The 18,013-nt window shown below is 45.8% G+C and overlaps 1 protein-coding gene across 46 annotated transcripts in view; it reads right to left on the reverse strand.

Moving 5' to 3' along the window:
- Positions 1-18,013, reverse strand: part of LOC147122949 (calcium/calmodulin-dependent protein kinase type II subunit delta) — a 508,322-nt gene that overhangs the window by 193,423 nt on the left and 296,886 nt on the right. The window lies entirely within an intron of this gene.

An 18,013-nucleotide genomic window follows, 5' to 3' on the forward strand; every position in this document is an offset into this window, starting at 1 on the left:
TTTTCAGATGCTGGGGCTTTTATGACCGCCTCAATTTTTTCAGGTGACTTATGCAACCCTTCCTTATTTATTATGTGACCACAATATGATATTTGATTTCGGAAAAATTCGCACATGGGGCGATTTGCTCGTAGGCCCCGTTCTCTCAGCCTAGTGAGCACCTGCTCTAAATTGGCAAGGTGCTCGTTGTCGTTTTCTCCTGTTACAAGGATGTCGTCTAGGTAGCATTGAGTCCCCGGAATCCCTTGGAGGACTTGCTCCATAGCTCTTTGCCAGATAGCTGGAGCGGATGCTACTCCGAAAACCAGTCGATTGTACTGGCACAGGCCTTTGTGTGTATTTATCGTGAGATATTTTTTAGAGGCCTCTTCAACCTCCATCTGTAGATATGCCTGTGCCAAGTCAATTTTGGTGAAACGTTTCCCTCCGGATAGTGAGGCGAAAATATCTTCTATCCTCGGAAGAGGATACTGTACCGTGTGAAGGACCGGGCTTACAGTCACCTTGAAGTCTCCACAGATGCGAATTTTTCTCTGTTCTTCAGATTTATCATTCTTCAATGCTTTCTTCATGACTGGGATGATGGGTGTTGCCCACTCGCTCCAATCTATTTTAGATAATACGCCTGCCTTTTCCAAATTCTCCAGCTCTGCCTCGACTGCTGGACGAATTGCGTATGGCACCGGTCTTGCCTTAAAAAACTTGGGAATTGCTGCATCTTCCACTTTTATTGAGGCGGTGATGCCTTTCAAGGTTCCTAGTTTCTCTTGAAACACTTCCTTGGCGTTGGCCAAGGTGTCTTTTAATCGTTCAGGTATGACGTCATCATCATTTTTTTCCTTACTGGTCACCGTCAGTGCCTGAATGGAGTGCCAGTCTAAACGTATTTTTCTGATCAATTCACGTCCCAACAGCGGTGGACCACCATCTTGTAGAACGTATAAATACAACTTCTGTATTTCCTTGCCGTTGTATGCAACAGGGACCCTTATTTTTCCTTTGGGGTATACTTTCTGCCCCGTATATGTTTTCAAGATAATGGATGTGTCTTTTAAAGGTATATGCGGAAATAGCCGCTCGTAATCCCGTCGATTTATGACGGTCAGAGCTGATCCTGTATCTAGCTCCATTTTAACTGGGGACCCTGCTATTGTGAGGGTAACCCAAATGGTCTGGTAATCTTCTTTGGCAATTACATTATGTAATTTGAGAGAGCTTAGTCTCTTGTTCCTGGAGTCGCTATCGCTCTTCTGGTCTTCGGAGCTACTGTCCGTCATCATTTGTACCTTTCTGTGCTTTCTTATTGATTCTTTTCCTGTTAGTGGATTTTTTGTTTCCAGATCGGCACATACGTGGAATGTGTCCCATCTTTCCGCATCGCCTGCATGCTTTTTCCTTGAACCAGCAGTCCCTCTGGTCATGGGTGGATCTGCCGCAGCGATAACATCTCTCGAAACCCCGTGTCATTTCATGGGTGCCGAAGTCCTGTGGCCTTTGCTGTATCTCTGCAGCTCCTATTGCACTGAAAGCCTTGTCCAGTGTTAAATTTTTCTCAGAAGATAGCTTTTTTTGTGTTTCTACAATTAGGGAATCACAGATGAATTTGTCTTGCAGAGAATCTGCCAGTCCTGCCTCGAATTGGCAGTGTAGGGTAACAACAATCTCCTCAAAATTCTTGTCCATCGGTTCGGCTGGAGTGATTAAGTTTCATAACAGCTTGTATGTCTTTGCGCCATTAGATCCAGAAGCACTGAAGCTTTTTTTTCATCTTCTATTCCATTTGCGGTGCAATATACCTCCACTCTTTCCACATATGTGGTCCAATCCTCTATCTCGTTATCAAAAACATCAATATTGCCAAAATTAGGCATCTTAGAAAAGATATGGCGCTTCCCGCCGCTGACAACGCTGTTTACTGCGGTTTCCGTTTGTTTTATTTTTTTATTTACTGTTGGAGACTCGTTCCCGCCGGAGTTTTTGACCAGGTCTGAACGCTGACCTGCCTGCCGCGCCGGCCGTCTCCAGAGTGCTCCCTCCCAGTCCGTTATTGCTTGCCTCCGATTTCGCTGCCTGTCTCAGCTGTGGAGCCAGCCGCTGGAGCCCCAGCCTGACACCCAGGAAGGATTTAGCGCAGTACCTGCCACCAGCTTGGCCAGCTGGTGAAACCACAGCTTCTCTCACTTCCTTGAGTCTTCAGGACGCCCGAGGAATCGATGTCCTTGAGGTGCTGCCGAATTGCAGCTAAGTCCGTTTCCACTTCGTTGCCACTGTAGTGTCCGTGTGTTAATAAAGACACTGAAGACAGGAGTTGGTTCATAGGTATTTACTAAGCAAAGTCTGGGGGGGGGGGGGGGTTCTAACGGATATACACAATACACAGGCTTATATAGCCCGAGTGGCAATCACCGGCACCACAGCACACCTGGGGCTCTTAAAGGCACATACACTACAATAACCTGGTGTGTGATTTCTTACAGGTTATTATTGCATACAGTTGATGATTACAAACTTCTACATTTAATCCTTACACACAATTATAGATCTATTACTGATTATTCTAAGATATTAATGGTTATGATATCAAAACAAATATTTAAAATAAACAAACATGTAATTCATAACAATCTTACGGTCCCTGCCTCTTATCTCAGTCTCTGGAATTCCATTAATTCTCTCAGCTTTTCTCACAGACTGACTGTTGCTTTGCTAACAAGGCTTGTTGGAGTCTGCATTTTTTATTTTTGGTCAAGCAGGCCCAAAGCCTCTTTCTTCCATTTGAAAATCTTGGTCTACCCAAGGCATATTACACTAGTTTAAAAGCATGATTATTCAAGAATCGGCGTGCATTGACTAAATAATGCTGATTTCATTTTGTCCATGTTAACTAGTCCAGATTCGTATAGTCTGCACCTCTTAAAGGGAAAGTGCATACTGGCTGCAGCAGGTACTGGAAGTCGTCAAGAGGAGTGTGTAACCTACAGGAAGAGTGAAGATGGCGCAACATGGCAGTGACGGCTCCTAGATTTTCTGATGCAGCACTCGGGACCCTGGTGCAGAAGGTGGATAGGAGGTGAGGTGTCCTATATCCACAGGGGGCCAGGAGGATCTCCAGTCCCATGCTGAGAAGGGAAAGTGAGCAGATAGCCATTGCTGTCGATGCAAGCATTGTAGCCCCGAGGACCTGGATGTTGTGCAGGAAGAAGTTTAATGACCTCACATGAGTGGTCAAGTTCAGTGACTTCATCTTCAAATGCTGTTTCCCACCATCTGCAACACTAGCCTCACACGCTGATCAATGCACCACACCCCCATCACTCACCTACCAACATTCCTCACATTCATAGCTTCACCTCGCCCTCACACACTTACCACTGCTGCAAACTTCACACCCACATCTCCCAGCTTGTAGACACTGTCAGCTATTTAACCATGACAGGCACATCACCCAAACACATTGCACCACATTCAGTGGCACACTTCCCTTTATCTTGGAGGACAAGGTAGCTCATAACTGAAGACAGCAGGAGATGGGCGCGCCTGTATGACCTAACCCCCATGAAGGAGACAGTGCTGGAGATAATTGGAGCAGCCATCACTGAGCCTGTGGCCAGAGACGGGGCTGAAACAATCCAAGATGACGGTATCCTCATACCTACTTCTCCTTCTCACATCGAAATTCCCCCTCATCCCACAATCTCTTCTGATTTACAAGCTGCAGATGGTGTAAACATACACCTCTGTTTTCCACGTCCCCCTCCCCTTACTGCAACCCTACCCTTGGACTTTACTCCTTTTAGATCGCCAAGAACGCGCAGACGGCGCAGACACGATGGGCCGAAGGGCCTCTTTCTGTGCTGTTTAACTCTATGACTCTAACTGCAACCTGGCCAGGCAGTGGTGGAGGAGCAGGAAGTGCAGGAGAAAGAAAAAGACTTGCATTTCTATAGCGCCTTTCATGACCACCAGATGTCCCAAAGCACTTTACATCCAATGAAGTACTTTTTGAAGTGTAGTCACAGTTGTAATGCAGAAAAAGAGGAAGGAGGAAGTGATGCAAATGACGCACTGTCACTTGATTTCACACTCGCAGCCACCAGCTCAGATATTGACACTCCGCGTACTTTAGAGGGTAGGTTAGATGTGGGATCTGCTGTGGTGAGACACTGGGCATGAGTGGCTGTAGCCAGGGCAGGGGGCAAGGGTAGCGCAGGTGCCAGCTCCCCGGAGGGCGAGGTCGTACACGAGTTCTGCTACAGAGGACTTAGATAGGACGGCCTACAAAAGGCAGCTGACAGGTATGCACAATGAAATGCTTGGTGCATTGGCAGGCCTGCCAGTAAGCCTGAATGGAATGTCAAGGAGCATGGAGGAGTCCAGCACCAACCTTGCACAGGGCTTTGCGCAGAGCTTGGAGCCCAGCCATTCCAACATGGAAGTGGTGGGCAACTCCATTAGTGCACTTGTGGACCCAACCAGTTTTCCTTGTAAATTTATTTGACCCTGTGTGGCCCCTTTAAGGGGCTACACCGTCCATTCAAAATACCATGCACGAGCGGTTTTTACATTGAAAAGTCGGCTGCGTGGGTTCCCTGGAGCGCTGCATGGTCGCGCAGTTTACAGGGAACACTGGACCTAACCACGATGAAGCGTCTGATGGCCGATGTCTCAACTTCCATTGCAGCACAAGCAGAAACCACCCAACGTCCAAGGGCTGCAGTGGAAGCTCAGACTGAAGTCATGCAAACTCAGCTTGTTGCCATGCAAGCATAGACTGCTGCCATCATGGCTGCAGTTACCAGTGTTGAAAGGGGCTTGCAGGGTGGTACAGCAGTCTAGCAATCTGTCCTCCAACAGATTACTAGAATTGCTAAGGCTCCGCCCGGGGGAGTGGCAGTGGCTCCATGGAGCACAACTCTGCTGTCCTCTCTCAGGATGACAACAGTCGTCCTCCCACCACTGCCACTCCGCCAGTGCCCTTGCCCGTCAGCCAGCCAGCCCAGACTGCTGCACCCATGTCGAGGTGGTGCAGTCTAAAGCCAGGTCTTCTTGGCCCTGAGCTGCTCAAGATCGTCTTATAAGGCCATCTGCAGTCTCCTCCACTGAAAGTCAACAGCCTTCCACCAGCCATGCTGCAGCCACTGGGGTAGCAATGCGTAGGAGCACTAGGAAGGCAAAGGCAAACGGAAGACATGTGCTAAGGGAATGCACAAGGGTGACTAGTTGATTTTGTTAAGTAATATTGGATGGATTGATGTATAAAGTTGGTTTAGAATGTTTGCTTTGTGGTGCCTTTTACTGTAGCATTGTGGCCAAAAGGACACTGTGATAGTCCATAATGGAGGGAAGGTAAGGCGTGGGACTGTGAGTGAATGGGGAATTGGGATTGCGTTCATTGGTGCCACAGTCGGATCAGTTGATCATGAACAGCCTGACCAGAGTGTCGGTTTCCTCCTCCTACTCGTGCTCCTCCTCTTCCTCAGCTCTTTGCCGTATACCTGGTGGCAAGGGCTGTCCCCTCATGATGGCGAGGTTGTGCAGCATGCAGCAGCCCACAACGAATTTTGAGACACGATCTAGCGAGTACTGCAGGGCTCTTCCACAGCGGTCCAGGCAGTGGAAGTGTTATTTCAGGACTCCAATGGTCTGCTCGATCAAATTCCGTGCGGCACCATAGCTTTCGTTATATGCATGCTGCCCACGTGGTTGGGTTGTGCACCGGAGTCATGAGCCAGGTGGTCAGCGGATAGCGTTGTCACCCAGTAGCCACCCTCGCATTTGTCGTGGTGGCTGAAAAGTGGATGGCACAGCAGACTGCCACAGAATGAAGGCATCATGGATCATGGCTGCTGCTAGGGTACCGAGCATTGATTTGCATGATACGCTGAGTATGATCCCACATCAGCTGGACATTGAGGGAGTGGAATCCCTTCTAGTTGTGCTACATCTCAGAGTTCACATGCGGCGCTACGGATGTAGTTTTGTGCCCAAACGTCTCCCTATATCACCAGATGCCGTTCAGGAGTAAAGTGCTCTTTGACAAACTTACTGCTACAAATTCCAGAGCTGCCACTTAAGCACTTTCTGTCTTAAAGAGACAGTCTGGTAACTGCCAAGATCAATCTTTGGCCCAGAAATTGCTGGAAAAATACTGGTGAATTTCTGGCGCCTGCCATTATTAGTTCATTAAAATCCCAGCAATTTGTGGCGAAGAGATATGCCATGAGTGCTGATTCACCACAATTTGTGGCGAAGAGATATGCCATGAGCGCCGATTCACCACAAATTGCTGGATGATTTGCGCCACTCCGCCGATAGCCTCGCAAAGGCCGCCATGAGCCTCCCCATTGTGCATCATGAAATTGCTGGATTTGTATCGTTAATGCAAATTAATCTCACCGCAGCCATTTAGGGCTGGTAATTCATGTTGTGAGAACCCTGTTAATGACATGATTTGTGGTGCTGACATGCCACTCAACCTTGGAGGCCCAGAAAGAGAACAATGAAACTGTGGAGTCTCACTCCCACAGGCATTAAATTGTTCCTCGGTGTTCTTTTAAATTTTAAGGGGGAAAAATTGGGTTGCTTTGCGCCTCCTGTTAGCGCCCTGAGATTGTGTGTTAACCACCAGCAGAATCATTCTTGCTACTGCATCTAATATACAGCATCAGAAAAGCCCTTTGAGGTCAATCTGGCTGTTCCCAGTGATTAGGAACTATCATATCCCACAATATATATCATATCCTATCAAGTTTTGCACCAGGCATTTACCCAATTCTTAAATTTGCTGATACAATTAGCCCGCTACCTCTTTTGGCAATCCATTGCATACATTCATAGAGTCATAATGGCATAGGAGGCCATTTGGCCCATCGAGCCCGTGCCGGCTCTCTGTACAGCAATCCAGTCAGTGCCACTCCCCCGCTCTATCCCCGTAGCCCTGCAAATTTATTTCCCTCAAGTGCCTATCCAGTCTCCCCTTGAAAACACAGTGTGTCCACTTCCACCACTTCCGTTGGCAGCGAGTTCCAGGTCCTCACCACTCACTGCGTAAAAAAGTTTTTCCTCACATCGCCCCTGTATTTCTTGCCCAAAACCTTAAATTTGTGTCCCCTAGTCCTTGCGCCATCAACTATTGGGAACATCCTTTCCACGTCTAGCCTATCCAAACCCGTCATAATCTTGTACACCTCTATCAAATCACCCCTCAACCTCCTTTGCTCTAATGAAAACAAATCCAGCTTCTCCAACCTGTCCCTGTAGCTAAGATCCCCCATCCCCACTGTATAATATCTCAAGTTTGAGGCCATGTCCTCTTTTAGAATCTGTGACTACGTTAAACTACGTTTACCTTGTCTACACCTTTTAGCATCTTGTATATGTCAGTAAGTTCACCCTTAAGACTTCTCTTCTCCAGTTTAAACATTCTCAGCATCTGCAGCCTCTCCTGATAACAAGTTGTCCTTCACTGCCTCCTCTCCAGTATCTTTGTGTCTTCTCTTGTAATACTGGCCAGAATTATACACAATACTCCACATGGAGCTGGACCAGTGCTCTGCACAAAATCATCAATCTTATTCAAAAATTAATTCCTCACACCCCTATATAAGAGATGTACAAGTTTGATTTAAATTTATTACCAGCATTATTCCAAAAGGCATTAACCATTCAAATTCGGTTTACACTACAATTTTGAAGCTTTTTATTTTGGCTTGATTTGTTCAAATCCCAAGAGAGTTAAACGTACTGGAAGTTTTATCATCAGATATTCTCTTCTTCAAAACTAAATACAGTTGTGCAACCATCACAGAAACACACTTCATTCCTCAGTTTTAAAGTGACAGTAGTGTGAAATAAGAATGATCAAGTTACTAAGTGTTTCATACGTCAAGCAATGTATTTTAAGAAGTGAACCCATGCATACATTTCAGCTGCATCTGCCAAGCATAAACAGATGGTTCTTTTGTTCTACACAGCTGATGCCCTCTTGCTTCAACCCTTTCAGTTGAAGACTAATAATCGTCTTAAAATGATATTATCATGTGAAATAAAACAAAATCTGTGAAAAAGACATAATTTGTATTCTGGATTTTAACTCCCTGCGATCATTCATTGCTTAAAGCATCTTTCCTGGTAAAGGCCACATTTTTGGCTGCAAGTATGTTTATGGGAACAAAGCCGACAACGGCCTTGGATGGCGGCTGGCTGGAAATGTCCCTCGAGGTAAATTTGAGCAGCGACAGAAGGCAGAACAGCAAATATACTCAACAGATGTGCTCATATCACAGAGGAAATGTCCAAATACCAACATTAGAAATCCACCAGCAATAACTTGATCGCAATCTATAAACGTAACCTTGCTAGGACAATTATTGTGCCTACGATTATAAAGCAAAACCATATTGAGATATGATCATAAAAACGCTATTTTTGTCTGTTATGATTTAGACTCAGTCAGTTAATATACCCAAGTACTTCACGCACTCCTGAATGATTCACCTTGTGATAGTGTTAAACATGCTGTAGAAGGTTAGAGCACAGAAGGAGGCTATTTGGCCCACTGTGTTGGTTGCAGATCTGTACCACAGCAATCCAAACTAATATTACTGCCATGCATTCTCCTCACAACCTGCATCTTCCTATAGAACCACAGAAGTTTAAACACACACAGGGTGGCAATTTGGTCGATTGATGAAAGGACTGTGCCTGTCCAAGCCTAGGAGCTCTGCTGTTTCCAGTCCTGGGCCATAAACATGTCTTGAAGGAAACTCTGGTGCTAGCTTACCCCAGTGGAGTGAAGCTCCACCAAAAGGACCAGAGGCCTGAAAGCTGATTTGTAGAGGGAAAATCTCATACAATCCTTCTGTCACCAGTGATCTTTGGGGTACTTCCAGGATGCCCACAGACCTTCTGATCTGTAGGGGTCCCACTGCTAGCACTAATGCCTAGTTTCTTGAACCACCTTCTGATTGGGTGCCCAAACTGTTGAAATGCAAAAAATGAGGCAGGAGGTTAGGAACACTCCTTGCTGCCACATTTGCATCTCTACAATGGGCCTGTACCTACGGCAAGTGAAGGCTCAACTCCACACCTTATATTCCATGGGGAGGCCTGGAAAATTCAGCAGTAACTTATGGTAAAATGAGTCTCTGCCACATTTTCCTGAGCTTTGTATCTAGGAAATGGACTCTCCCGGGGAAGAGGTCACTTCACTCAGTAGTGCACTTTGCAGTCATTTGTTTGGCTTGTGTAACCGGTAAAGTATCTGGGTTTGGATTATGCAAGGCCATTAAAAGGCTATCTACTTTAGACATCATATGAAGCTTAGATACAAATGATCAATTCTAACTCAAGTCTTAGATTTGTAGGTCTTAGGAAAGAGGGAAACAATTCACCAGACACCCTCTGGATTTTCAGTCTTGCTATCTTACAATATCAACAACAGTTTGCTTGCTTCTTTACATGTGCCCCAAAACAGTCACTATCACAACTACCACTTAGCTTTCAAATTAACTAGCTTGAATGGTCCTCTCCCAATGATCCAGAAAAATTAGCTAGTATGTGGCTGAACCACAAAAACCAGGACATGTCCAGATTTGATCCTCAATCAATAGGGTGCTACAATTGGCCTGAGCTCTAGCTTTAACATGGTGCAGTGTAATTGAGGTCAAACAGTAATGTTACTTCTTGCAGTTATTTGAACCTCAACTTCCCCATCCTCGTCTCTCGCTGAACCTCCAATCCAGTGCACTCACTGGCTGCTAATCTCACCAATCTCCTTCCCATTCCACTCACCCCACCTATTAATATAAGAAAATAATATAAGACCAGAAGAATTAGGAGCAGGAGCAGGCCACACGGCCCTTCGAGCCTGCTCCACCATTCAATAAGATCATGGATGATCTTCGAACTCAACTCCACTTTCCCACCTGATCCCCATATCCTCGATTCCCTTAGAGTCCAAAAATCTATCTATCTCAGCCTTGAATATACTCAATGACTCAGCATCCACAGCCCTTTGTGGTACAGAATTCCAAAGATTCACAACCCTCAGTGAAGAAATTCCTCCTCATCTCAGTCTTAAATGGCCTACCCCTTATCCTGAGACTATGCCCCATAGATCTAGACACTCCAGCCAGAGAAACAACCTCTCAGCATCTACCCTGTCAATGCCCATCAGTATCTTATATATTTCAATGAGATCACCTCTCATTCTTCTAAACTCCAGAGAGTATAGGCCCATTCTACACAATCTCTCCTCGTAGGACAACCCTCTCATCCCAGGAATCAATCTAATGAATCTTCGTTGCACTGCCGCTAAAGGCAAGTATGTCCTTTCTCAGATAAGGAGACCAAAACTGTGCACAGTACTCCAGGTGTGGTCTCACCAGAGCCCTGTACAATTATAGTAAGACTTCCCTACTCTTGTACTCCAACCCCCTTGCAATAAAGGCCAACATGCCATTTGCATATAATTGCTTGCTGTACCTTCATGCTGACTTTGTGTTTCCTGTAGGAGGACACCTAAATCTCTCTGAACACCAACAGCCCTCCCACATGGCAGCTGTCCTTCATTCTGCCAGCGCAATTCACACTTCATCTAGAGCCATCCTTTATTCCTTAACCTGTCCCATTACCACCTCCTCTTGCCTTGAATATCTCTTAATGTCTCTCAATGTCTCTTAATCGCTCCTGTTTTCTATCCTATCACTGACCTTCCCTTTTGTTCTTTCATCCCCTCCCCCTTTTCCCAGCCCCTAACTTGCTTTAAAATCGGTTCCTTTTCCTGCCTTTTTCCAGTTCTGACGAAAGGTTCTCGACTTGAAACATTAACTCAGTTTCTCTCTCCACGGCTGCTGCCTAGCCTGCTGAGTTTTTCCAGCGTTTTCTGTTGTTATTACCAACATATAAAAGTTTCTCACCATTTAAAAAATATTCTGTTTTTCTATTCTTCCTACCAAATTGAATAAACTCATTTCCCCACATTAAACTCTATCTGCCACCTTACTGCCCACTCACTTAACCTGTCTATATCCCTTTGCAGGCATTTTGTGTCCTCCTCACAGCTTACTTTCCCACCTAGCTTTGTATCACCAGCAAACTTGGATACATTGCACTCGGTCCCTTCATCTAAGTCATTAACATAGATTGTAAATAGCTGAGGCCCAAGCACTGATCCTTGCGGCACCCCACTAGTTACAGCCTGCCAACCTGAAAATGACCCGTTTATTCCTACTCCCTGTTTTCTGTCCGTTAACCAATCCTTTATCCGTGCTCATATATTACCCCCAACCACATGAGTCCTTATCTTGCGTAGCAAACTTTTATGTGGCACCTTATCAAATGCCTTTTGAAAATCCAAACATACTACATCCACTGGTTCCCCTTTATCTACCCTGCTAGTTACATCCTCAAAAATCCCTAATAAATTTGTTAAACATGATTTCCCTTTCAGAAAACCATATTGAATCTGCCTAATCATATTATGATTTTCTAAGTGCCCTGTTACCACCTCCTTGATAATGGATTCCACCATTTTCTTTGACAAATGTCAGGCTAACTGGCCTGTAGTTCCGTTTTCTCTCTCCCTCCTGTCTTGAATAGCGGGGTTACATTGGCTACCTTCCAATTCGCTGGGACCGTTCTAGATTCTAGGAAGATCACAACCAATGCATCCACTATCTCTGCAACCACCTCTTTTAGAAACCCAGGATATAGGCCATCAGATCCGGGGATTTATCGGCTTTTATTCCCATTAGTTTCTCAAGTACTTCTTCTCTGCTGAAATGACCCTTGAACTCTGCCACTGGATCAACAATCAATGCTCCTCTCTGCATTCCCTTCTAGAATATCCATTCACTCACGAACAAGGCATTTGCCATCCAAAACCTTATGATGTTTGCACTGACGTCCTGGCTTTGACAGAAACTTGGCTCATAGGTGACAATATCCTGCCGTTTACTGACGGCTTCCCACCTGCTTTACTTTCCATCATTTGCCCCACCTAAACCACCACGATGGAGGTGTGGCCCTCATCACATCTTAGTCTCTCTCCCTATTTCTCTGGTACCTTCTCCTCAATCGAGCACATCACTTTCTTCCATCCCTTGCACCTCATTGTTCTCTACTACCTCCCTCCAAGCCCCACCCCGAGATTCGCACAGAGATATTCTCTCTTGTTATGCCTCAGCCTCTGCACTGATCAACTCCTCATCCTCGGTGACTTCAATCTCCACCTCTCCTCTGATTTCATGGCTCTCCTGTCCTACCTTAACCTCTTATAGAAACATAAGAATTAGGAGCAGGAGTAGGCCATACGGCCCCTCGAGCCTGCTCCGTCATTCAATAAGATCATGGCTGATCTTCGACATCAACTCTGCTTTCCCGCCCAATTCCCAAATCCCTCGATTCCCATACAGTCCAAAAATCTATGGGCCTGAATTTGCAGTCGGCTGCAGAGCTAAGGAGTACGCCGCCAACATCGCAAGTAAATCTGCACCGACCTCTGATCCTCCCTGCGAGAACTTCCTTTAATACGCTGCAGAGCTCCACACAGCGTACTCCCCAAGGAGCCTAGGAACGCACCGTTGTGCATATGCGAACCTGGGATCACGTGGAGGGGTTTCTTTTACTTCTTGATTCTTAGCCTATAAGCTACAGCTGAGCCCTTAAGTGCGAAGTGACAAGAGGAGGGATTCACTCATAGGATAAGAATGGAAATGAAACCTTCACAAATACATTTATGACAGTAGAACAGGGTCAGCAGTGAGAAGCAAATATTAACAAAGTTGTCTATCTACTGAAAAAATAGAACATTAGGGTGTATGAAAATAAATGGGGAGAAGAAAAATTTATAGCCACTTCAAGATGCAATTGCTGTAAGAGAAACATAACCAATCTCAAGAACTTAAATATCATGGCTTACAACATGTTTAAGCTTTCCACATTTAACTCTCAACAACAGGAACTCGGCAATAATTTTACAATTATTTACCACCTCGAGATGGGCTCGACTATCATTTGGTTTCCACTAAAGATCAATGAAACGGAGACAATGCATTATTAACAATTGTATTCCACATTTAAGTAAGTTCCGTGTGTCTTTTTAATCAATGGCCTACTCCTGCTCCTATTTCTTATGTTCTTATGTGTATTACTGCTGAAAAAGTGAAAATGTAGGTGAGCCAATATGCAATACCCTTGCCATTTTTTGGCATTTTAAAAATTAAACTTAAATGGAACATATTCTGCAGAAAAAATGAAGACATAATTCTGTTACTAAAATCTAAAACTGTTAACTAATTTTGTGGGAAGACTTGTGCTGTTCACTACATGTAGCAAAATCATAAATGTGTAGCGGTTCGTGTACTTATAAATGCATTTATGATTTTGCTGCATAGGACAAATCCTCCCCTTTGCTATTATAAGCCTCAGCACTGTGTGCTCTGCTGTTACAAATCATTAACAAGAACTTTGGTTATTATAATTTTCTCATCTGGTCCCTTATGCTGTGCAACAGGCTTCCTGCGTCTGTTTGCACAAGACTTAAAAACTGGAAGTGTAATTACTTCGGATTAGCTGGCCAATTAGCACAAATTTGCGCCAGCACGTTGATTCCTATCAGGAGGTGAAAGGCGTAGCTGTGTAGTCGTAACTTGACAGATCTCAAGTTCGGGATTTAGTGCATGCGCGCACTTGTGGTCAGTTTCAAAGGCAGTATGATGACGTACTCTGACAGTTCGTCATCATACCGTCCACAAATTCAGGGCCATTCCATCTCAGCCTTGAATGTACTCAGCGACTGAGCAGCCACAGCCCTCTGTGGTAGAGAATTCCAAAGATTCACAACCCTCAGTGAAGAATTCATCCTCATCTCAGTCTTAACGGGCCGACCCCTTATCCTGAGACTATGCCCCCTAGTTCTAGACTCTCCAGCCAGGGGAAACAATCTCTCAGCATCTATATGTTTCAATGAGATCACTTCTCATTCTGCTAAATGGATAGAGGATTGGTTAACGGACAGAAAAGAGAGATAGGGATAAACGGATCTTTTTCAAGTTGGCAGGCTGTAACTAGTGGGGTGACACAAGGATCAGTGCTGGGGCCTCAGCTATTTACAATCTATATTAATGACCTAGATGAAGGGACCGAGTGTAATGTATCCAAGTTTGCTGATGATACAAAGCTAGGTGGGACAGTGAGCTGTGAGGAGAACACAAAGAGTCTGCAAAGGGATATAGATAGACTAAGTGAGTGGGCAGTAAGGTGGCAGATGGAGTATAATGTACGGAAATGCGAGGATATTCACTTTGGTAGGAAGAGTAGAAAAAACAGAAATAACAACAGAAAACGCTGGAAAAATTCAGTATTCTCAGTACTTGAGAAAAAACAGAATATTTTTTAAATGGTGAGAAACTTTTAAATGTTGGTGTTCAGAGAGATTTGCGTGTCCCCATTCAAGAAACACAAAGCTAGCATGCAGGTACAGCAAGCAATAAGGAAGGCAAATGGCATGTTGGCCTTTATTGCAAGGGGGTTGGAGTATATAATAAGGAAGTCTTGCTACAATTGGTGAGACCACACCTGGAGTACTGTGCACAGTTTTGGTCTCCTTATCTAAGGAAGGATATACTTGCCTTGGAGGCGGTGCAGCAAAGGTTCACTAGATTGATTCCTGGGATGAGAGGGCTGTCCTATGATGAGAGATTGTGTAGATTGGGCCTATACTCTCTGGAGTTTAGAAGAATGAGAGGTGATCTCACTGAAACATACAAGATTCTGAAGGGGATTGACAGGGTAGATGCTGAGAGGTTGTTTCCCCTGGCTGGGGAGTCTGGAACTAGGGGGCATAGTCTCAGGATAAGGGGTAGGCCATTTAAGACCGAGATGAGGAGGCATTTCTTTACTCAGAGGGTTGTGAATCTTTGGAATTCTCTGCCCCAGAGGGCTGTGAATGCTGAGTCTTTGAGTATATTTAAGGCTGAGATAGATAGATTTTTGGACTCTAGGGGAATCAAGGGATATGGAGATAGGGCGGGAAAGTGGAGTTGAGGTCGATGATCAGCCATGATCTTATTGAATGTTGGAGCAGGCTCGAGGGGCCGTATGGCCTACTCCTGCTCCTATTTCTTATGTTCTTACCCTAGGGTATAGGCCATCAGTGTAAAGTATGTGTCTATACTTAATCCAATAATGAAGAGACAGCTTGGAAGATTCAACGTAGGTCTTTACTTAATACCAACAGGCGGGAACTGAGGGGAGATCAGTACCCACAGTACTATTTATATCCCTATGGCCAGGAGTGGTACTATGGTATCACTACGCCCTACAAAGTAGTGCCGCCCTGGCCATAGGTTTAAAGTAACATACATATTACATACACAACATTCCTCCCCTTTTAATTAAAACGTACCCGTGCAATTAAGTCAACAGATGCACCATAACTAGGGCTAATAACATTTGGTAACACAATATACATAACATATTTACATCAGAGTTGTCTATATATATATATATATATATATATATATATATAAAAAGAAACATGTTATAATAATAATAATAATAATTCAACTTTGTCATTGCACAAGTACATGAACAACGAAATGTGATCTTGCAAGCTCCCATGACTGGGAGAAGCAAAGCCGCTGCATTGGTGCGCGCCGCCATTCCATTTCCACCATTCCTCCTGTCCGACAATCTTCAGCCCAACGCCCGGGCATGCTCACCTGCCGCTCCTCCTTCCGTGACCTTCTCACCAACCGCCCCTCCTCGGGGCTCCTTCCGTGACCTTCTGCACCTGGTCTTCCCTGATGGTTACCCCTCCAGGTACTAACCAGGCCTGGCTCTGCCTTAGCTTCCAAGCCTTGCCAGTGACCCTGTCCCTAGTCCCAGGAACAGCATTCAGAGATTCAGTCTCTGAGGAGGCCTCCTGTCTCGACTAGGATAACGTCTTTCTCTAGTCGGTCTCGGTGTAGGCGGCGGTACTTCTGTCACCACTTCATCGCTGGAGTCGTCGGTGTCTGATGGCACATCCTGTGCCGTGGAGATCACTGGAGTGCTGAACTCCTCGCAATCCTGAGACCTCTGTAACGACGAGCTGGGCCGTGATTCCGCTGTAGCAATGTGCTGAGACGTTTGAGGTAGTGAATCAGTTGGGTTTCTGGACTCCACAAGTTGATCAGCATGTCGTCTGATTATGCCGTCCCCTGTATCCACTGTGTACATCAAAGGTCCCTGGCGGGCCTTTGTCGTACCAGACCGCCACTTTTCATTTCTATAATCACGGGCCAACACTTGCTGCCCCACCTCGAAGCTCCGTGTCTGTCTGTCAGGAGCCCTACGAAATATTCGGTTTTCCACATCTCTCCGGATGTTTGGTCTGAGCAATTCAAGGCGAGACCTTAACCTTCTATTAAAGAACATGACGGCGGGGGCCTGGTTGGTCACCGTATGTGCAGCATTACGGTACGCGAATAGGAAATTGTCCACCTTGTGTTGTAGTGGCAACCTTTCCTCCCCCATCGCCTTGATGGCCTTTTTAAAAGTCTGTACAAAGCGCTCTGCCAGCCCATTTGTAGACGGATGATATGGTGCGGACGTATAATGTCGCACTCCATTCCTTTTTAGGAATGCTTGAAATTCTTCTGCCACAAATTGTGGCCCATTGTCCGAACAGACTTGCTCGGGCACCCCGTTTCAGGCAAAAATGGTCCTTAAGACTGCGACCGTCTTTTCGGCTGTCGTTGATGACATCTTTATGACCTCCGGCCATTTTGAGTGGGCGTCCACTACAAGAAGGAACATCGCATCCAGGAAGGGCCCAGCGAAGTCCACGTGGATCCTTTGCCACGGCGTTGAGGGCCACTCCCACGGATGTAGTGGGGCTTGGGGTGGTACGTTCTGTACCATCTGGCACCCTTGGCACGCTTTTGCTACTTCCTCGATGTCCCTGTCAATGCCGGGCCACCAGACGTAGGCTCTGGCGAGGCTTTTCATTTTGACACCCCCCCGATGACCTTCGTGTAAGTCCCGCAACACTTTATGTTGTAATTTTTGAGGGACCACCACCCTGGCTCCGCTCATCAATGTGCCCCGGCAGACGGACAACTGGTCCTTCCTTGCCGAAAACGCCGGCAATGATGCGTCACCCTGCGCCGGCCAGCCTTTCACGGTCAATTCGTAAACCCTTGCCAGTGTCGGGTCGTTCTGTGTTTCCCGCCCGATACATTGGCTGGTGATGGGCAAGTGTTCCATAACAGCCGTATGATATATTTCCACGGGGTCCTGTACTATCTCTTCGATCTCGGCAGGCAATGGTAGCCGCGACAGGCCATCCGCATTGCCATGCTGTTTGGTACCCTTATATTCGATAAGGTACTGGTGTGCGCCTAAGAACAGTGACCATCTCTGTAGCCTTTGGGCCGTCATCAGGGGCACCCCTTTTTTGTTGGATTAAATATCGACACCAACGGTTGATGATCTGTCAGTAGTGTGAAACGTTGCCCATGTAGGTAGTGGTGGAATTTTTTTACACCCCACACCAGACTGAGGGCCTCCCTGTCGATTTGCGCATAGTTTCTTTCGGCTGTAGTTAACGACCTTGAGGCAAATGCTATTGGCCTCTCCGTCCCATTGGGAAATTTGTGTGACAACACTGCCCTTATACCATACGGGGAGGCGTCACATGCCAACCTCATTGGCATTTTTGGGTCAAAGTGTGCGAGCACTTCCTTTGATGTAATGAGTTGTTTACCCTTTTTAAAAGCAGCCTCACACGCTTCATCCCAATTCCAGGAGACTCCCCTTTGCAGCAATGAATTTAGTGGATGTAAAATGGACGATAAGTTCGGGAGGAACTTATGGTAATAGTTTATAAGGCCTAAGAATGATCGTAACTGAGATACATTCTCAGGGGGCGGGGCCTTCACTACTGCCTCGATCTTTTCCGGGGACTTATGCAGGCCTTCCTTGTCTATAATGTGACCACAGTATGAGATACGTTCCTGGAAAAACT

This window comes from Somniosus microcephalus, chromosome 2 (genome assembly GCF_052327205.1).
Source record: "Somniosus microcephalus isolate GS21.2 chromosome 2, FLI_Smic_1.0, whole genome shotgun sequence".
Taxonomy (NCBI): Eukaryota; Metazoa; Chordata; class Chondrichthyes; order Squaliformes; family Somniosidae; genus Somniosus; species Somniosus microcephalus.